Here is a 21852-nt window from a genome sequence, read left to right as displayed (position 1 = left end):
GAGGGAAGCTGGGTGGCCGTGCCCGGCCGGTACGGTGTTGTCTGTTTTGCGGTGTCTCTTCTGCGGTTTCCTCACCCACGAGCACAATGCACGGATTTTCAAGATGATGGGAGGGACCGCGCCGAAGAGGATAGGACGGGGGTCGCGGAGGCTTTTCGTCTTTCGGGTGACGACCACAGCGCACAGGCAGCGCGCGCGTTTACCGGCTGAATCCATGAGGACCGTGTCAGTTGTCACCGTGAGTCCGTCAGTCCGTCACCAAGAGTAGCTTTTCGAAAGAAAAAAAGAGAGAAAGAAATAGACAACCACAGAATCACTAAACCCTTGCTATGGTGCATGTTTCTTACGGATGGCATTATGATGATCTAATTGTTGATTATTTTGCCTCCTTGAATCATACCATTGTTGTTGTGAAATGCAAGCTCGTGACACACACACACACATATATATATATATATATATATATATATATATATATATATATATATATACCTGCGCGCTGGCCCGGTCTACCGTCTCCCGCACCCACCTCCTGTTTATTATTAGGCCCCGTTTGGCAGGGCTTCTCTATCGGCTTCAGGAGCCGTTTGGAGCCGTTTTTTTACCAAACGGAGTAAAGTAAAAATAGCTTCACTTGTGAAGCCCCTAAAAACATGCTCTCACAGTGATTTGGGGTGGGATGGAGCAAAAAAAGTGGCTTCTCCTGGCTCATCCTCCAGGCCCCTAAAAACATATTCTTACAGGGAAGCCATTTTACCAAACAGTTTACCAAAACCGTTTTAGCTCCACAGGTGGAACCGTTCGTAGAGCTGAAAAAAAAAATTTCATTGGTGAGGTGAAGCCCTGCCAAACGAGGCCTTATACTCTTTTTTCCGTTCCAATATTCATAGATCGTGGGAGACGCCGGTTTCTTCTATCCGCTCTCGTCGCACAAACCTAGATCGCCGCCGCCCCCGCCCCCACTGCACAGCCTCAGCTCGCCGCCGCCCCTGCTCCCTGGTTCGGCAGTAGCGAGCTCGCTGCACTTGGGCCCGCTGCTGCTACCCATCACGTTGCCTCAAGCTGGCAGCAGTTCGTCTGCTCGTCTCCACCTCTTCACCTTCTTCCCAATCCCTATGCTGAGTGAATCCGCGGCGGCAGCCGCGCCTTATCGGCAGCTACCTTTCCTGAGGGATTCGGCGGCGGCGGCGGCGGCGTCCTCGCCATACCTGCAGCACCCGTCTACAACTGGCGGCGTCGGTCCCTCTAGAGCCCCTCTGCGTGACTCGACGGCGGCTGCGGCGGCCTCACCTTATCCGCAGCCTCATAGGCGCTGCCCTCTTTCCTGTCACGATGCCATCGGCATCCTCTTCTTCAGGGGCGCAACGCGACGACCGTACGAGGAGAATCGCTCACCCGAACCGTTCCCTGGTATGGTACCCATCTCCTAACTCATATTCGATACCCCAATTTTGGCCCCTTTTATTGTTGGGGATGTGGATTAATGATTGATTGGCAATGTGACTTTCCTCTGTTGTATGTAGATCCAAGACCCTAAAGTAGATTGTCTGATCCTGATCTTTTTGCTCATGGATCTGGAATCTATTTGCACGAAGATGCAAGTTGAGGTACTTTCAGGTCATGTGTTTTTTAAGTTTATATGCACATAGCAACTTTTGTATTTAATTTCGTTCTCTACATTGTTTCCGTGCAAAACAGCAGTACAGCACTGCTGCAGCAACAGGGCATGATCTCATCTGCATTAAAATCGATCTATGATCGGCTCCCCTGGATAATTCTCTATCTTTTTCCTTGTTGCATGAAATGAGCCTGGAGGTTGTTTAGCTTACCAGATATAGCTTATTTGTGTCTATCATTTATAGATTACTGCAAGGGACCTTTGTTTAGCTTACTAGATTGTGTCTATCATTTACAGATTACTGCAAGGGACCTTTTTTGCCTTATATTTTTCTAAGAGTTAAATGCACTCTAGGTCCACAAACTTGTTTAGGGGTGCCAGATAGGTCCATAAACTTGGAAAATGCATTTGTGGCACAGTAATCTTGAGTTTTGGTTCACTCTAGGTCCATGTTGTCAAATAAGCAGGTTTATGCTGATGTGGCGTGTCCAGGGTGGACTGAGCCTCCCAGCTGTGTCACGTGAGCGGCGCGTGATGCCCACATCCTCTTTGCCAATATACAGGAAGCCCCCGCCGCATCCTCCTTCGCTCTCTCTCAGTCACTGTCTCTCTCGGGCTCCCCTCATTCTCTCAGCCGTTGCCTGCACCCTCCACTCTATCGATCTCCTCCATGGCGCAACAGTGGATCGGCTCGGTCCCGAATCGGCGCAACCTTGACCTCCCTCTCATCATATGCTCGGATTGCAGCCGACGGAGGGTGGTGCGGCGGGTTTCAACGCAGGAGCACAGCCGAGGGCAAGTTTTTTACTGTTGCCCCTTCCATAAGGTAAGTTAGGGTTTGGAAAGTTTGATTCTTGGTTGCCTGTGAGCTGCATCTCGATCTTGATTTCATTTTGGTTGCAGAGGAATTCGGGTTGTCCTTTTTTCTACTGGGAAGATGAGTATGAGGAGCATCTGAAGGTGCTAGCCAGGGAAGTACCGTTGGCTCCATTGTTGGCAAGTGATGGAGAGCACAGCACTGGAGTTCCCAAAGTGGAGGCAATAGCTTCTGAGATGAAGGATATTGGGCTAGTAGCACCTAGGGAAGAACCAATGGTGAAGGAGTCAGGAGTGTTAGCAGTAGCATCTAGGGAAGAACTGCTTGTGACATTGAAAGCTCTGTGTTTTGTGTGTGTTTGTATGCTAGTAGTTCAGGTGCTGATCGTGTTAGTGTTGTTAGTGAAGTGAATGGCACCATGTAGTGTTAGTACTGTTAGTGTAGTCAATGACATCATGTAAATTGTTAGTCTGTACTTTTGTTAACCATAATGATGTAATGGAATGGCAGTTAGTATCATGCCATTGATCTTGAAATATTTGACACAAATTGTGAACCCAGTAATCTTTGAGGCTGACAGAAATATTTGACAGGCAATGTGAACCCAGGCAAAATTTTAACAAACATTGTGGACACAGGAAATATTTGACACCAACTGATTGCATTGAAAAAGTTCACAAGCAGCATTCATGGCAACCAAGTCACCAACAGTAGCACTTTCATCTTACAGAACCAACAGTAGCACTTTCATGTCATCTGTGCGTAACTGGTATCACCACCAGTCAATCAAAAGCATCTATCACCACCTGTGTGTACCGGTGCCAGCACCACTAAGTTACTCTAGTAATCTGACTTCCACTAAGTTACTCTAGTACCAAAATGATATCAGCATCCAAGTGTTACATCACATTGTTTTGGGTGCTACATCACATATTTACACACAAATTTTTTCTGTTGGAGTAGTCTTCTTCCCTGGCTTCTTTGCAACCTGAGGTATCTCCTTGGGATTTATAGGCACCTTGCGCTTTCCTACTGCGGCTCTTCCTTTCTTGGTAACAGTAGATGGTGCTACAGGTCTTGCAGCAGGCAGGTTTGACATGATGAAGGTTGAGTCAGGCAGAGGTTGAGGTTGGACGCTTGATGTTGCAACCTGTGTACTAGTACAATTCTATAGTCAGGTTGTGAAATGCAAAGAAAAATAGTAACAGTCATGATGTTCTGTACATACCTCTTGGTCTAGATGTGAAATCATTGTCTCTATTACCTCTACACTTCCTTCTGTAATCTAAGACCATGGTGGCTGACTCCCATCTACAAAATGGTACACAGTCTACAACAAAATAATGTCAGTGAAATGAGACAAATTTGTTGCATGGTAGTGAAATGAGACAAATTTGTAGCACTGCAAGTACTTGAGCCCTTGCATAATCATACATGTCTTCTTCATGCATATTACTTGGCATTGCTTCCCCTTGATCTGACTGTCTCATTTCTTCATCTTCAACATTGGTCTCTGGCTGTTTTTTGGGCATCAGTCCTGCTTTCCTAAGCTGGTAGCCCTTCTTATTGTGGCCTTTGTCTCCACAGTAGCTGCATGTCATAACCACTCCATGTTTTGACAGTTTACTTCCTGTAGCAGTTTCTATTTCTGTTGATAGTTTCCTTCTATTCTTTGAAGGCCTACCCACCTTTTTCTCATACTTGGGAGGTAGAACCTTGGGTGCCGATACCTTCTCCTAGGTGGTCTTATCACTACATGGCATGATCTTAGGACCATATGCTACAAGGAACCTTGCAGAACTGTAACAGTCATGGACCATTGATTCTGTAGGAATTCTTTCATGCCTAAGACATGAGATGGCATGGGAGCAAGGTATTCTAGTGAGATCACATCTCCTACACTCACATTTCTTGAGTCCTATATCAACTATGTAACTATGGTCCCTATCTTGAACCTGAAAGATTCCTTTACCAGAAGGGATGGCATAACATGTGTTTGCCCACTCAGAAATCTTATTGACCTTTTCCTTATTTTGGGACATATTGGACCCTGCCACATATCTCCATGTTCTTTCTCCTTGGAGTAGTGCCTTGCCATCAATTGATTCTTAATTTGCTCTATCATACTCAACACAAGCATTTCTCTAGCATCTAGGATGAATTTGTTGAAAACCTCACAACTGTTATTCAATAGGATGTCACACTTGCTGTAAGTACTAAAAAAAAGATCTAGACCATGTGTTAGGGGGCATTTTCTCAACCCACTTATAAGCCTTCTCATCTAGCACCCTAAGTTTGTCCATGTTTTTTGTCCACTGAACTACAGTACTAGATCTTGCACATGCCCAAAGTTGTTTTTTCAAGTTCTCACCTTTGAAGTGCTGTTGGAAGTTGGAGTACATGTGTCTAACACAAAATATGTGCTCAGACTCTGGAAATACTTCACCCACATCTTTAATTAGGCCCTGCAAAATTCAAGTACACAGATTGTCATAAGTATACAACAATCACACACAGTTGTCATAAGTTCACAGATTTAACATAACTTGGACTACAATGAATGGAAGATTCCTCACCTTCTGCTTGTCAGTAATTAGTGTCCAGGGGTATGTGTTCTCAATCCCTAAATCCTGCTTCAGTGTTGTCAAGAACCATCTCCAAGAATCTAAACATTCCACCTCAACTACACCAAAAGCAATAGGGAAGATGCAATCATTAGGATCAATTCCAACTGCAGTAAGCATTATACCACCATACTTAGTCTTCAAATGGCACCCATCCAAACAAATAAGAGGTCTGCATCCTCCAAGAAATCCCCTTTTGCAAGCACCCAGAGACACATACAATGACTTGAATATGTTGCCATCTAGGTTAAGGTAGAAGGTGCTATAAGGATTGGTCTTCCTCAACTCATGTGCATAATCCCAAAGCATGTTATATTGTTCCTCTTCATCTCCCAGCACCTTTTTCATAGCCAACCTTCTAGCTCTAGCAAGCTTGGTCCTTGATGGAGTAAGATTCCACTCCTTCTGCACTGTCCTAGAAAAGTTGGACAGCGACATTTTTTGGTCTGCTCTGAATGTCTCAATGTATTTCTCAGCAAGCCAAGTAGATGTGCACCTCTTCAAGACCCATTGCTTCTGGCAACTGTGTTTCCTAGTATAAGTCTTGATCATCATGCCATTAGCCCTCTTATCATATGATGCATAAAGGAACCAAGGACATCCTTCTGAACAGTTAGCTTGAAGCCTTTTCTGTTCATTCCTAGGCATCTTGATATCCACTCTGTTCCTAAGACTATATTCAGTTATAGCCTTCCTTAGCATCTCAACAGTGTCAAACATCATACCCACCTTAAACACTGGGTGGGCCATGTCCTCTAGTTTGAATGACTTGAATTTGAATGCTGGTTCACATTCACCATCAGACTGAGGTAATTCTAGCCTATCATCATCAGTTGACTCCTCATTTTCATCATCATCATGAGCAACTACTGAAGTTCCACTACTGGTCCCTCTTGCTGCCCTCTTGGTTCCCTTAGCTATCATCTTCCTCCCTTTGGCAACACCTTCATCTGTCACATGTTCATCAACATTGTCAACAAAAAGGTCATCATCATCCTCTAAGTCATAATCACTATCATCAAAATCACTATCATCACTTGAGCTGTCATGTGCATCTTCAGGGCCTTCATCATCTGCTGCCTCATTGTTTCTCTGCCTTGTCTAACCTTTGGATGGGCTGATCACTCTAGGCAAGGATGCAACAGGGTTTGCAACTACATCATCCCAATCTGAGCCTGATGTAATGGCCTCATGATCAAAATACAATACAAGTGTCTTCACTTTGTGCACAACTGAAGCCATCACTAAAGTGTCTTCTTCTGAAATAATCAGCCTAATGCCATCTGGGAAATCCTTTCCAGGAAGTAACCAAAACACCTTCAATTCTGGATTCCTTGGATAGTGAAGCATGAAACTGAGTTCATGAAAGGTCTGTGGACACAAAGTTTGGGCTTGAACATGATCGATAAAGCTCACTCTCTCATCAATGTATGACCGATTCGTACCATGACCAACAAAGAAACCATTGTGATGTATCTCAACTGTAAACTGATAACTAATTCCACCTATATGAACAACAACAGAACATATTCAGGCATCCATCCATCTAATTCGACCTACAACAACCAAGTCAGAAACCCTAGCCTAGGCAAAAAAGCTTCTATATGACCCCATCCATGAATCCTTCTCAACAAATCAGCGATAAACACTATGAAACATAACCAAGATTGGACCTTGGAGGCACTTACTGTAATCAGGGGGTGGCTCCCCTTTCCGCCGCACTCTGGCCTTCATTATGCACTTCCACCAGGATCGCCAGGGAAGACTGCCCTCGCCACGGGGAGAACGACCTGTCGTCGCCGCACAACACTCCAACCACGATGCCGATTTCACTCCACGGTCGCCTCTCCTGCTCGCCTGTCTCTTTGCCTCCCGCACAACGAACTCGAGAACAAAACGCTCGGTCAAATGGGGAAAAGGAGGATGTGGCGGGGGCTTCCTGTATATTGGCAAAGAGGATGCGGGTATCACACGCCGCTCACGTGACACAGCTGGAGGCTCAGTCCACCCTGGACACGCCACATTAGCATAAACCTGCTTATTTGGCAACATGGACCTAGAGTGAACCAAAACTCAAGATTACTATGCCACAAATGCATTTTCCAAGTTTATGGACCTATCTGGCACCTCTAAACAAGTTTGTGGACCTAGAGTGCATTTAACTCCTTTTCTAACCAGTTCAGTTATGCATCTTACTTGTTTTTTATTTTTAGTCAACATTTGTGAGACCTGTTCACCTGTCCAGTTCTCTAATCTTCTTTTGCTTGTTTACTCTAACAAGCTGCTAGTCTGCTATTCATATTGTTGTTATCTCCTTCCTATCCTCTTTTCTTTTCTCGCGCTTTCTATTTTTAGAATAAAGAACCGTAGATACAACAGTTATTTGCTCTTTAATCTGTAATCCAGTTCACTAATCTTTCTTAAATAAGTAAACATCTCAGAGCCATGGATATATAATAATATCTCCCTCACCATAAAATACAAAATATTTTCTCCCTTCTTGTTCACTTCTTTCAATTTGCGTGTACATAGAAAAATAAAAATTATATTAAGACTCGCATCCAAATTGAGTACAAGAAAATTTAAAAAATTATAGCAATATGAAGCTTAACTCCGCCTATGGTGGGGCGCCTTTGGTGTCTCAGCATAGCAGGTCCCAAGTCCTGGTAAAGGAGGAGGGTTGTGTTAGGCGTGGCGAGCCAATGTAAAAACTTAGCCACTTTAATGGAGATGAAACCCGAAAGAAAATCGTTGGGGCATAACCCTCTTAGCGACGCGCCATATCGGAACCCGGGTATGGTGTTAAATGGGCAAGGGCCGGGTCGTCACCCCTGTGACGCGCCGTGTCGTGATCTGGGCATGGTGTCAAGTGACCAAAGATCGGGTCGTCGCTTCCTTAGTGGCGCGCTACATCGGCGCCCGGGTGTAGTGAAAAATGAGCAAGGGTCTTCGCATCTGAGTCGATGGGTGCGAAGGGTAAGGAAGCTAGTCGAACCAACTAGGATCCGTTTAGGTAGTTGGAATATAGGGTCACTTACAGGTAAGTTAAGAGAATTAGTTGATACCGCGACTAGGAGGCATGTAAATATATTATGCGTTCAAGAGACTAAATGGAAGGGTCAGAAGGCGAAGGAGGTGGACAATACAGGTTTCAAGCTTTGGTACACAGGGACAGTCGCGAATAGAAATGGAGTAGGAGTTTTGATTGATAAGAGCCTCAAGAATGGTGTGGTGGGAGTGAGAAGGCAAGGGGATAGGATTATCTTAGTCAAGCTTGTCGTTGGTGATATGGTCTTGAACGTAATTAGTGCGTATGCCCCCCAAGTAGGCCTCGACGAGAGTGTTAAGAGATAGTTCTGGGAAGACTTAGATGGCCTGGTTAGAGCTATACCTAGTAGTGAGAAGCTTTTTATAGGAGGAGATCTTAATGGGCATGTAGGTACTACAAGCGTAGGTTTCGAGGCAGTTCATGGAGGTTTTGGGTATGGTAGTAGGAATCAGGAGGGGGAGGAAGTTCTGGACTTCGCGGTAGCTTTTGACCTGATGATAGCCAACACTTTCTTTAGAAAGAGAGAATCTCATCTAGTGACCTTCAGTAGCGGACAACACTGTAGCCAGATTGACTTTGTCCTCGCAAGAAGAAAGGACAAACGAGCATGCTTGGATTGCAAGGTGATATCAGGAGAGTGTGTTGTTTCTCAACATAAGCTTTTGGTGGCAGATTTTCGTTTTCAAGTGCGTGCCCGTAGGGATAAACAAGCTAAGATTGAAAGAACAAAGTGGTGGAAACTGAAAGGGGAGACGTCAGAGGTATTTAGGGAAAGGGTTATCAAAGAGGGCTCTTGGAAGGAAGAAGACGATATAAACAACATGTGGGACAAGATGGCAACCAACATTCGGAAGGTAGCCTCAGAGGTGTGTGGAGTAACCAAAGGAAGGGGACGCGAGGCTAAAGATACTTGGTGGTGGAACGAGGAAGTCCAAAGGGCTATTAAGGAGAAGAAAGAATGCTATAGACGCTTGTACCATGACAGGAGTGTGGACAACATAGAGAAGTACAAGGTGGCAAAGAAGACTGCAAAGCAAGCTGTAAGTGTGGCAAAGGGTAGAGCGTACGAGGATCTTTACCAACATTTGAGTACGAAGGAAGGAGAGAAGGACATTTATAGGATGGCTAGGGTTCGTGAGAGAAAGACACGGGACTTCAACCAAGTTAAGTGCATTAAGGATGAAAGGGAGCATCTCTTGGTGAAGGAGGATGAGATCCGACATCGATGGCAAGAGTATTTTGACAAATTGTTCAATGGTGAGAATATGGACACAACATTTCAGTTGGATGACTCTTTTGATGACACCAATAGGCGCTTCGTGTGGAGAATCCAAGAATCTGAGGTCAGAGAGGCGTTGAAAATGATGAAAGGAGGTAAGGCGATGGGACCGGATGGTATCCCAATCGAGGTGTGGAGATGCCTCGGGGACATAGCTATAGTATGGCTAACCAAGCTGTTCAACCATATTTTTTGATCGAACAAGATGCCTGATGAGTGGAGGAGAAGTATATTGGTACCGATCTACAAGAATAAAGGGGATATTCAAAGTTGTACGAATTACCGGGGAATTAAGTTGATGAGCCATACTATGAAGCTATGGGAGAGAATTATCGAGCATCGCTTGAGAGCAATAACGCGGGTCTCTATGAACCAATTTGGTTTCATGCCTGGAAGGTCAACCATGGAAGCCATTTTCTTAGTAAGACAAGTTATGGAGCGATATAGGGAGAAGAAGAAGGACCTACACATGGTTTTTATTGACTTGGAGAAGGCTTATGATAAAATACCAAGGAATGTTATGTGGTGGGCTTTGGACAAACATAAAGTCCCAACGAAGTACGTCGGGCTCATTAAGGACATGTACAACAATGTTGTGACTAGAGTTCGAACAAGTGATGGAGACACGGATGACTTTCCGATTAGGATAGGACTACATCAAGGGTCAGCTTTGAGCCCTTATTTGTTTGCTTTAGTGATGGATGAGGTCACAAGGGACATACAAGGGGACATCCCTTGGTGTATGCTTTTCGCGGACGATGTAGTGCTAGTTGATGAAAGCCGGACAGGAGTGAACCAGAAACTGGAGTTATGGCGGGAGACTTTGGAGTCCAAAGGTTTTAGACTCAGTAGAACTAAAACTGAGTATATGAGATGTGACTTTGGCACTGCTACTCGGGAGGAGGAAGATGTTAGTTTGGAAGGTCAAGTAGTGCCTAGGAAGGATACCTTTCGATATTTAGGATCAATGCTACAGAGGGACGGGGATATTGATGAAGATGTTAGCCATAGAATCAAAGCAGGGTGGATGAAGTGGCGGCAAGCGTCTGGTGTCCTATGTGACAAAAAGATACCACAGAAGCTAAAAGGCAAGTTTTATAGGACGGCGATTAGACCTGCTATGTTGTATGGTGCAGAATGTTGGCCTACGAAAAGACGACATGTTCAACAGCTAAGTGTCGCGGAAATGCATATGTTGCGTTGGATTTGCGGTCATACAAGAAGGGATCGAGTTCGGAACGATGATATACGTGAGAGATTAGGGGTAGCGCCAATTGAAGAAAAGCTTGTCCAACACCGGTTGAGATGGTTTGGGCATGTGCAACGGAGACCTCCAGATGCACCGGTGCGTAGCGGAATCCTAAGTCAGGATAGTAACGTGAAGAGAGGCAGAGGAAGACCGAAGTTGACTTGGGTAGAGGCAATAAAAGGAGACTTGAAAGGATGGAATATACCCAAAGACTTAGCCTTAGATAGGAGTGCTTGGAAGACAGCTATTTACGTGCCTGAACCTTGATTGCTTCTTATGGGTTTCAACTCTAGCCTACCCCAACTTGTTTGGAGCTTAAAGGCTTTGTTGTTGTTGTTGTATAGCAATATGAAGCTTGCTAACTAAGCATTTTCATCAATTTTCAGCTTAGCAGAAATAGGATGACTCGTACATGATTTCATTTATATGAGTATATACATTTTTTCGTCAAATATGACTTTCTTTGGTAGTCAACCTAATCTTACCTTTTTTTTATGATGCTTCAGTTTTTACCTAGTCATTAGAGTACTCCTTGGGATGGAATCTATATTTGTGGTTTGATAAATGAACTTCTATGTCAAGAATAAATTTGGGCACACGTATTTGTGGATTGAACTCACGAATCCATGTGATTTGAAAATTGAATTTATATGGTTAAGAATACATATGGTCACATGACCAGTGTGTGTCTCCAAGACTCAGAACAATATTTGTTGTTTACTTGTTTGAACACAGAGAATTTGTAGTTAGAAATAGATCAGGCCACAAGGTTTTGTGTTGAACAAATGTTTCTTTATGACTGAAATAAAACAAAGTTTGTGGTTTGATAAATGATTTTTTGTTGCGTAGGATAAATTTGGTATATGGGAAAATGTGTTCAGATCAATATACTTTTCTCATCATTCCAAATGTTCTGGTACTCGGGACTTGGAAAAAAAATGGTTCATGATACAAACTTTGTCTAAACATAATGCCTCATTGTTTTTCTCTCTATTTTGATTTCTGCCTAGGTAACAATTTGCTTTTTGAATTGAACAACTAAACTAGCTGCATTAGTAATGAAACATAGTCATATAGTGCACTTGAAAAAAAGAAAGACTGCACCTGTATTCTACCTCTGAAAACAGCTCCACTTTCCATAGCAGATTACTTGCTCTTTCTCCTTATGAAAATTGAGTCATTTCATTTCTATTTCTACCTAGGTAACAATTTCCCTTTTGAATTGAATTTGCACTATTTGTCTTATTTACCTAGTGAATATCTTGTAGGACTTATCTCCTTTATTTTAATGGTTTATGTATAGTATTGCTAATTTCTTCTATTATTTTCTCCATCTTGCAGGTATGTGTCTGCCCGAACAAATTGGCTAAATGGTGATTTTATCAAGGTTGCCATGGATGATCATGCTGCTGGCTCAAGAACCATAGAAAAGTTCCAGTTAGCTATGTCGAATCTAAAAGCCAAAGTAAGTGATAATTGATTGTTAAGAATGTTGCTTTCGACTCAGTAATAAATATATTATAGCAAAGCATGCCAAATAGCTTCTGATTGCAGAGCTTATGTAGCTTTGGTAGCTAAGCATTGTCGTTTCACACTCGTGGCTGATGTAATTTTGTTGTGTTTGGCTAAACTCATGGTAGGATTAGCACAAATCCATGTAAATATAACTCTCTAGGAACAAATTTCTTCCTGCATAACCCTTCCAAAACCATTTGATATGCATCCCTCTAGGAATATTTTGAACTAGGAGCTCCATTTATGAAGCTTACTGAGTCACAAATTTATATGGTGTGATTACTTCTAAAATATATTTTGTCTTTTCCCTGCTGTTCTTGCTTGTGCTTGTGTGGATTATGGAAGCTCTTCTTCCTGACGAACATCTATTGGAAATGCTTGTGAAAGCTTCTCCCTTCGATTGTGTGGAACGTGTGTATCGCTGTTATCTTGTTTGTTTTCCTTGGGTGCAGGTTTTTTGGTAATTTTTTTAGGCTTAATATATAGATGAACTTAGATTTTGGTACTTCAGAACACCCATTCTTTCAGTGTTATGCACAACTGATTTGAAGGTTCTTCAGGTTATTTAGTTCCCTACAACTGAACTGAATCTTCTTAGCTTAATGAATATATCAGTATTTTTTTCATCTCAGGAGAGCTGAAATGTTTGTTGCTAAGACTTAATCAGCTACACAATGCAATATTCAAATGTCATATCATGAAAATTTTATATGATAATTTGCTTTCACGTGAACTCTCAGCTTATAAAAATAATGTTTGTCTGGATGTAATCTCAGATGGGAAGCTATATTGCAATATATATATTCTTCATGTGATGATTTTTTTTCTTAAAATTTCTTGTCAGGGTCCGGAGGCCAGGAGAAGTTGTTTCCTAATAGTAAACTTCCTCTGCTTACCATTTCCTTCTCAGCATGATCTTTTTTTTTTTTGCCTGGTGGGTGGCAAAGCATTTCATGATGCTTTTGAGTGACACTTCAGAGTTCAGTCACACCCTAAAGTTTGATCAAGTGAAACTATTCCATTTTAAGCTAGCACTCTCTTTGCATCTTTACTAGCATAAGCAGAAGAATGCAGTAGTGAAATGTGCAATCCAGGTATAATAGAGATAAACCCATCCCACCATTTTGATTTTGAGATGGATTAGTTCATTCCCAAGCTTAGTTTTCTATATTATAGACCATGGAACTACTGTGTTCCTGCTTGACGAAGTGCAACAATGTTATTTAAATAAAATAATTTTGATTTCAGCTATTTTGAAATCGTTCGAAACTCAGCAATGGGACCGCTTGTTAGGTTAAGTAGTGATGTTTTTGTTTTTGTTGGGGAAGCATGATTGCCTGTTTGGCATGGTTGGCCTATGGTGCTGTTTGGTCCAACTTTCTCTCCCTGGAGAATATGGAGTAGTACGTGCCCAATACTACCGAATTTGCCTGGGTGTTCTAGTTCTTTACCTGCCTTGGATCTTGTATTTGTTCTAGTCCACCAAGTTGTCTTCCCTTTTGTTTTATTTGCTTTGGCTTGTTTGGACATGCTGTTGATTCATATTTTTATTTAGTTAGAGATTGTAGCATCAAATCAACTTCCTTTTTGTGTAGTCACATCTATGAATTCTACCTGCTTGTGATTTATGGTCAGCGTATGGACAACGCGCCCATAACAATTTCTGTTGTTTGTGTGCATTATTTTGAATGCAACTTTTGTCAATTCAATTTCTCAACAGGATAAACTGTATACTTAGATTTATTTTAATCACTAGCAACTTACTTTTTGTTTCAAGGATCTACACTCGGACTTTTCTGATGTAATTTTTTTGTGACCTTGAATGTATGTATTTGCTATTTGTTATCCTATTCCAACAAACTACATTGTTCCACCAGATTTTGGTGTGAACTGATGTTTTGTAAAATGCCAGAGATTCCCATCCTATTTTTAAACCACTTTACTCTGAATATTATTAATTATGCTTCCTCTTCGTAGAGTTATATTTTCATCATTGTTATTTATCCTCTTTTCTTTCTCTTTGTTTTTTTGTGTGCAGATCCCACTTGGGCACTAGCGCAACTACTTGTGGTGCAATATCTTCCACTTGTTGACTATCAATCCATCTATCAGCCCAAAAGAGTCTCGCCGCACCTGGTTCGGCACCTTGCCTCGCCTCCCTCGTGGGTCCACCCAGCACCACGGTCCTCCCCTCATCCCATCAGGTCGCCGCAGCCTGGATGTTCCCGAGGGTCATAGCAAGTGTACTCATATGGGCGTCGTCGCATCGATGTCCATTAGTTGGTAGCATGGGATCTGATGCAGGTCACTTCCAAACCAGTGATTTCTCTGTCCACGTGCTAATCTTGTTTGGTTTTGGAGCTCAACATATCTGTGCAGCTGGTTACAGGCAAGAAAGGTAAACATTGCACAAATCTAATATACTCCCTCATGCTTTGTTGTTTATTATTACTTTTGGCTCTTTCCTTGTGTATTCAGATCCAAGGCGTTCCCCTTCTAAGCACCTTGCAACGGCTACTTCCCAGGACCACTCATAGAGAAGGTATTGTTTTTGCACATTATGATCCTTTTGCATACTCTCGCTTACTAAATTCCTCTCCAATAAGTCAATAACTAATGACCATTTTTGAGCCATATCCGTGTACTCTTCTAATTGGTCAATCTGGTTGTCCTTTCAATTAACACTTGAGTCATGCAAGACCTGGTATGTTGACTGTTCCATTGCCTTTTCTATTCATCCTACCCGTGGCAAAGGAAGCAGCATTTTCTGGATACCGAGGAGCTGTCTAGATGGGGTGTGCGATGGACGTTGTCCAACCTCTCGTCTAAATGCTCTTGGTTGTGAGTTCGTAGCCATCTTAATTAAGCTAAAATGAAATGTGCTCGCAAATTTGGTTGAACTATCAAATGTGCAGTTTTGGCTGATGCTTTTAAACTATTGTTATTCCTCAAAATGGCCACAAATGCATGCATGTTTTGTAACACCCTCGATGTTACACCGTAAATCATTTACTAAAACATGTCATGAGCATCATGTTTACGTGTTAATGCTTGTAATAAAGAGTGTAGATCAACTTCCGTAACTCAAAACGATCAACGGAAGTGCGAAACAAAAGTTAATTCCAGTCATGTTATATCACTTAGGGTTTAAAACCAATTTTTATTAAGAAAAAGTTATATAAAACACCTATGTGACACTTAAATAAAGTTGAAGGTACAAACTTTATAGATGACAATGAAATACTTGTTGTCGAAAAATATTATTGTTAGATAGTATTTCCAATAGCTTAGAGATGGAACTTGGATTAAAATTCAGCCCAAGACTTAGTAATTTTCAAAGTTGAAAACGGTGTGACAATGCTATATTAGTGAATTACTTCCTCCATTCCAAATTGTAAGTCGTTTGACTTTTTTGACACCAAGTTTGATCACTCGTCTTATTTAAAAATTTGTGCAAAATATCACTTCTTTTGTCGTGGCATATTTTGTTAATACAAGTTCTTCAAGAATGACTTAAATATGACTATATTTGCACAAATTTTTTGAATAAGACGAGTGGTCAAACTTGAGGTAAAAAAAGTCAAACGACTTATAATTTGGGATGGAGGAAGTAATTCTGAAAAATTTAGCTAAAGGCTTGTGCTATATTTTTGCTTGGTGGGTTGCACCCAAGTAAGTACTTGTCAATGGTATAGGGGTTGGTTTAGTTAGTATGTGCTTTGATCATCAATTAATTGCTACAAAAAGTTCAAAAATGTTGTTTGGGCGCTGGTTGACAACACCAACTTAGCATGCTCATATTTTCTTCTCTAGTCTACCTTGGTCCATGTATATTGCTCCATTCAGTAGCCCTAGGTACCATCTTCAGCTCGGCCAGGTTGGTTGGGTCATAACCAAGTTAGATGGGTCGTGGTTGACGCTTTAAAAACCATGCACAACACGTACTCGATCAGTTTTTCAGTGGGTGCGGTCACCGTGCCTCGGGGGCACGACATCGCAGCGTCGACGCGTCTAACGCACGCATGCACGCACACATGCACACACGAGTGACGCCGTGCTCGGCGAGTCGCTGCGGGCCGGTTGGCCTGGCCGCACGGTGCCGTTGCCGTCGCGGGCCCGACGCCCTAACCGATCCGCTGTCGTCTGGCCGCCCTACCACGTCGTGTCGCTGCTGCTGCTATTGCGTCACGTCGCGTCATGCCTACACACCTACGCTGCGCTGCCTGTCCCTGGGCGGGTGGATGGCTTCTGCACGTGGCCATGCACGTCATCGCCACACCATTAATGGTGCTACAACGCATGGGTCATGGCCTGTCGCCAACGCACGCGCTTGTCCCCTACGCTTGGACGAGGGTCCCTCGGCCATGACAACCGCAACCGGCCAAGGCGCGCACCAGTCGAACCACTAACCGAGCCCTCGTCGTCGTACCGTCCGCCCGCATGCCCCTGCTTTTTCCCACGCTGCCGCTGCTACGCCACGATAATACCTAGATGCGTGCGTCGCCTCTCATTAATTCCACATGTCTACACATACGCTCTCTTGTCCTCTCACCGCCTATGCCACCCGTAGCCTTGATGACGGCCGGCCGGGCGCCAATTTGGCGTGTCCGCCCTGACGAGCCGTTAAGGCCACGCTTAGCCGTGGGCGAGGACAGCTCGCTCGCCATTCACCCGCTATCCAATTCGTCATACCACTACCTTCGCCTAGCTCTTTCCTTCGCCCACGCACCTCAGCCCAGTCGCTAGTATTGCCTTCATCGCTGATGCGACCGTGTCACCGTAGTGCGCCGCCACCAAGCTCTGTCGCATGTGGCCGGCTTCCCTCAGCTACCCTCTGCCCAACCATCACTTCGGGCAGACTCGTAGTACGTCATTAGTGCTTAGCCACCACCTCTACCGGCCTATTAGTGTTGTAGCTCGCTGGGGTGGTTGCACCACCGTCGTGGGTGGTCGTGCGCGGTGGCAGCTCACTCCGGTTCACCCCGTGGCTCCATATCACCACGATTGGGTTAGCGTTAGGGTCATAGGTGGTTTCAGCTCGTTGGTGGGGTCGGCGTGGGTCTCAGGTGGCTGACGCACCGCCTTGTGTCATCGTCGCCGCGTCGACGTGCGCAGGGACAGCCGAGGACCTGGCCGTTGTAAAGAAGAGTTGTTGCGAGGGCTATTTTGCTTAAGTGCCGACTGTAGGAATAGGCCGCATAGTAGTCGCGTGAATAGCAGATAGAGTGGTGGCGTTTTCGCAAAAGTACCAGCGCGCGGGCTTCCTCGCCACGAGCCGTCTTCGCACGTGTGTGGGCCGCGCCGCTCGTTAGTGGGCCACGCGGGTTGAATTCGTTTTTCATTTTTCTAGAAAATAGAAATAGTTTTATATTTTATATTCTAAGTTGATCTTTGGAAATTGATATCAATTCATATAAGTATTCAAAAATTGTGAAATAAATTATGTTGAGTTTCTAAAAATGTTGTCTATCTGATAGTATGGTTAGTTTGTATATGTCTGTGTTGATGCTAAGGTCTATTAAATCATTTGGAAGTGTTTAATGTTATTTAGATTAATAATTGTAGGAATTTTTGTGGCAATTGGGTAATAGCTTTGGCCATGAAATTTTTACAGTAGATTCATTAGATTATTATGTGCTCACTGTAATTTTTATAGCGTTAGAATAGGTTAAGAAATGGGGTAGCTAAGTACTCCTTGTTTTAGTATATATATTAAATCGGTAATAAGAATAAGGATGCCTTTAGTTGCTAAGATAATACGTGGAATGTTTCATACTTGTTTAGTGGGAATAATAGGTAACTTAGCGTCTTAGTCATTAGAGCTAGCTTAGTAGTTTGATAGATGTATTCTTATTTTAAGAGTTGTTGTTGCCGTATTACTAAGTATTGCATCATCATTTCATACATGTAGATAACGAGTTAGTAGAGTTTGTGACCGTGGGCGAGCCAGAGTATGAGGAGATAATCGAGGAGTATGAGGAGATCCTCATCTAGGAGGGAGCCCCAGAGCCACCAGCTGCTGAATTTGCTGACACCACGCCTTCCAAAGGCAAGCCCCGGTGCATAACTCTTATTTTGAATGATCATTGGATATAATATATATATATATATAATGTGCATTTATGTTACAGGCATTTTATGAAAACTACATGCATATATATACCTACCTATGAGTCGTACTAGCTTAGGCCGAGTACCTGCTATGCTTAGGTTTATCGGTAGCGTGAGTAACCTGCCGTTACTCACAATAGGTGATTATTATTATCATTCATGATAAAATGGTGAGAGGAAAAATAGAGACCGGACATGGATATGGTATGGGTATTGGTGGGTGTAAGGGGTTGTGTTTCGCGGCTAACGAGGCATAGCTTGGTTACACTATTTTTTCTGTTCGTGTTGGTTAAGGACCGGCCGTTGTATTTGATTCTAGTCAGGTCATAGACTTATTATCCTGAGCACATACTTATTTATGGGAGTAGGGAAGGCTCGTTGCTCTCTTGTCATCAGTTCCGGCTCTTTCCAGACCGACTGATTGGAGGCGGGGATTGTGGAGGTCTAAGCACCACACTGAATCTGAGATTCAGGTGTGGGGGCTTAGAGTCCAAGTTTGGATGGGGACCTAGACTCCTTGACAGGAGAGTGATGGGTTGGTCCTGCTTGTGTCTGGGGTACAAGCGGGGCATGTGTTTCGAGATACCCAGCTGGGCACATTGATTCGCGAATCGCCGGGTAATTCGGTATGACTTGTCTACAATCTAGCACCGTAGTAAGAACTGGACGATGAAAGATGGTGAAATGGATCTGTTTGCTCAACTCTTGCTTGAAAGTAGAACAAGTGCTTACCTAGAATGGTTAGATAATGAACTAATCATGACTGCTAATAAGAAACATACATAAGGATTCACTACTAGTATTGTTTTCCGCAAAAAGGAAACCCAGCAAACCATAAAGCTTATCATATCCTTTGGAGTCGGGAAATTATTCCCACTACTCGGGTAAGTCTTGCGAGTATATTGTGTACTCAGGGTTTATTTACCCCTGTTGTAGGTGCAGCTTGAGGAGTAGCTATTGTGTGAAGGATTCTTCTGGTGTGCATAGACGGATCTTTGTATATTATCGATAGACGTTTATTTTAATTTCGATGTTTAAATTTTGCACTCTGAACTTGGTACTGTAATAATATATTTCTAAGAACTCTGGTTGTATGAAATGGACTAAGTATTGTAAACTCGTTCTTATTATTGGATCCTGGAGGAAAAACATGGATTATTCGAGTTCTCCCTTGGGGTGTGCTCGACGGAATCCACCCGATGTAGCTTACTTTTGGGGTGTTTAGTGTCTCGTGGAAGACGAGCGCCTCCGAAGATGTGTTATCTCGGGCGGTTCTACCACATGTTTGCTTTCCTTTTACTACCTTGAAATTCGTTGAACCAGATATACTGTCAAATGAGAGATTCAGATTCCTGTTGTCAAGTTTGTTGGAAACTTTTGCTCTTCTTGTTTGAGAGTGCTGGAAGCTTTTGCTCATTGTTGTTTGTTTTAGCCTTGTGGAATATTGGCTGTTTCTGTCAATTCGTGGATAAATTATCTGTCTTCTATTGACCACCTGGCTGTTGTATATGATGCAAAAGTAAACTACTTCCTCCATCCCAAATTGTAAGTTGTTTGACTTTTTTGACTCCAAGTTTGACCACTCGTCTTATTCAAAAAATTTGTGCAAACATAGTCAAATTTAAGTCATTCTTGAAGAACTTTTATTAATAAAGCAAGTCACGACAAAAGAAGTAATATTTTACATAAATTTTTGAATAAGACGAGTGGTCAAACTTGGGGTCAAAAAAGTCAAACGACTTACAATTTGGGATGGAGGAAGCAGGTAACTAGGTAACTAGGTAACTAGGTATGAGTCTCAAACTATAGTTGAAACAACACTGCATTGGAAGTGACCATTATGTTGCTATTTCAAGTTAGTAGGACAAAAAGTATTGTGCTGTTTTACTACATTATCATGTGATCTCCAGCCTTCCATTTGAACTTTTGCATGCATCATCGTATATGTTGTTGCAATACCCTTTTGTCAGAGTATTAGAACCTAAATAAAACCCTGTCGTTGCTAAATATGTGTAACTTTACCTGTTCTTGAGATAATAATGTTCCTAGAGCAACACCAAATTTTAGAACTTTAGCAAGTGTGTAGTCATCTAAATCTTTTCCTAGTAATCAAGATTTGTCCCAAAGGTAAGTAATGTAAAACCTTTATCCTGTAAGCAGAAATCCACAGGCTTAGTTGCCGGTACATATCCTCATCTGCCTATAATGTAATAAGTATCTGACTTACAACACCCTCAACTAACAATGCGATAAGTGAATCACAACCTAGTAATGACAACATATTCATGCATTACTCTCAACAAAGCTATAAATCATTCCTAATAATAATATTTTTTTATCCTATATGTTTCTCTTCAGTCTCGGGGCTCCTACACAAGCACATATTTGTATTTAGCAATAAATTTTCCTAATTTAATATGCTTTCATCATAATTTCTAATTAGTATTTAGTAATAAATTTTCCAAATTTTGATCTATATGTATTTGTCATGCAATGTCTCATGTTTAGGCAATGAATGAGATTGTGTGTTTTTTACCATCCTGGGACTTGGGAGTGTTTTTCTTATGTTGAGACTTGGAAGAATATCCGGTAGCTTTGCACTAATGAAGGTGGATAGGAAAGGGCCAATACGATTATTTTGTTATAGCATAAATCTAATATTTTTCTTTTGGTGCCTTGATCATATTGATGTAGGTCCAGTAACCAAAATATTGTGAGTGCTTGAATTAATTGAAATTCTTGGTTGTGCTGACTTTAGTCATATTCAGGGACATATCCTTCCGTTGATATGAAACATTCTGCATGGTGATAATTAAAGGGTCTATGTACAATCCTATTTTGATAACTGAAGGGCTGACTGTACAACATTTTTTTTTTTTTTTGCATATTGGCCGTTAAGCTCTACAATGAAGCTATCTAGCAAAGGAGGTGATCAAGCAAAATGGTGATAAGATAAGCAAGGCAAAAATAATTGCAAAGAATGTGTGCGCTGCACAAGACCTGAGGGTTGAGGCACAGGCTCACGACAAGAACCTGGCATGGACAGTGGTGTTCTGCTTACTAGCTATAATTGTATAGATGGTTAACATTTGATTGTTACGTTGCACAACATTGGGCGATCATTAGACTCTGTATATGCTTTGCGTGGGCTTTTTTTTTTTTTTTTTGCAAAATGTTCTGTAAGTAAATACTGCTGCTCACTCATTCCTCCGAGAAAAAAGCCTCCTCTAACGTGTGCAAATGCGGTATGTTTGTCATATATATGAATTGATTTGTAGAAAGAATAAGATTTTGACATTGTAATATGGCTTTAATAAACATACGTGACGTATGTGCATGTCTAGTGGTTAAAAAAGATCTAATTAAAATAGTATTTATCATTTTGGTCGTTTGGATCTAATTAAAAAAAAGTTCCATATGATCTTGTGAAACAATATTTTTTGATGTATTAGTAAACAGGCCGGTTTTTATTCTTACCAAATCAACAACAATCAAATACTAGTACAAAGTTACGTGACTATTTATTGGGAGTTGGGAACCATCAAAGCAAGGACGAAAACTTAATTATTGAAACCATAAAAAGGTTCTCA

The 21852-nt window shown here is 42.2% G+C and overlaps 2 long non-coding RNA genes across 4 annotated transcripts; both read left to right on the top strand.

The window, feature by feature from the left end:
• Positions 1-902: 902 nt before the first annotated feature.
• Positions 903-2991, top strand: LOC136466856 (uncharacterized). 3 transcript variants are annotated; one of them, XR_010761474.1, is made up of 4 exons: positions 903-1410; positions 1524-1607; positions 2086-2444; positions 2522-2991. It is a non-coding gene; the product is annotated as an uncharacterized lncRNA (long non-coding RNA). The 3 variants fall into 3 exon arrangements; XR_010761473.1 differs by having other exon boundaries at positions 1702-2444; XR_010761472.1 differs by having other exon boundaries at positions 1699-2444.
• Positions 2992-13092: 10101 nt separating this feature from the next.
• On the top strand, positions 13093-21540 carry LOC136466857 (uncharacterized). Its single transcript, XR_010761475.1, has 5 exons — positions 13093-13245; positions 14190-14549; positions 14630-14693; positions 18063-18200; positions 21162-21540. It is a non-coding gene; the product is annotated as an uncharacterized lncRNA (long non-coding RNA).
• Positions 21541-21852: the final 312 nt, after the last annotated feature.

This window comes from Miscanthus floridulus, chromosome 7, assembly GCF_019320115.1.
Source record: "Miscanthus floridulus cultivar M001 chromosome 7, ASM1932011v1, whole genome shotgun sequence".
NCBI lineage: Eukaryota > Viridiplantae > Streptophyta > Magnoliopsida > Poales > Poaceae > Miscanthus > Miscanthus floridulus.
The sequence above is the reverse complement of the archived record's forward strand: the minus strand, read 5'-3'. Positions and strand labels throughout refer to the sequence as shown.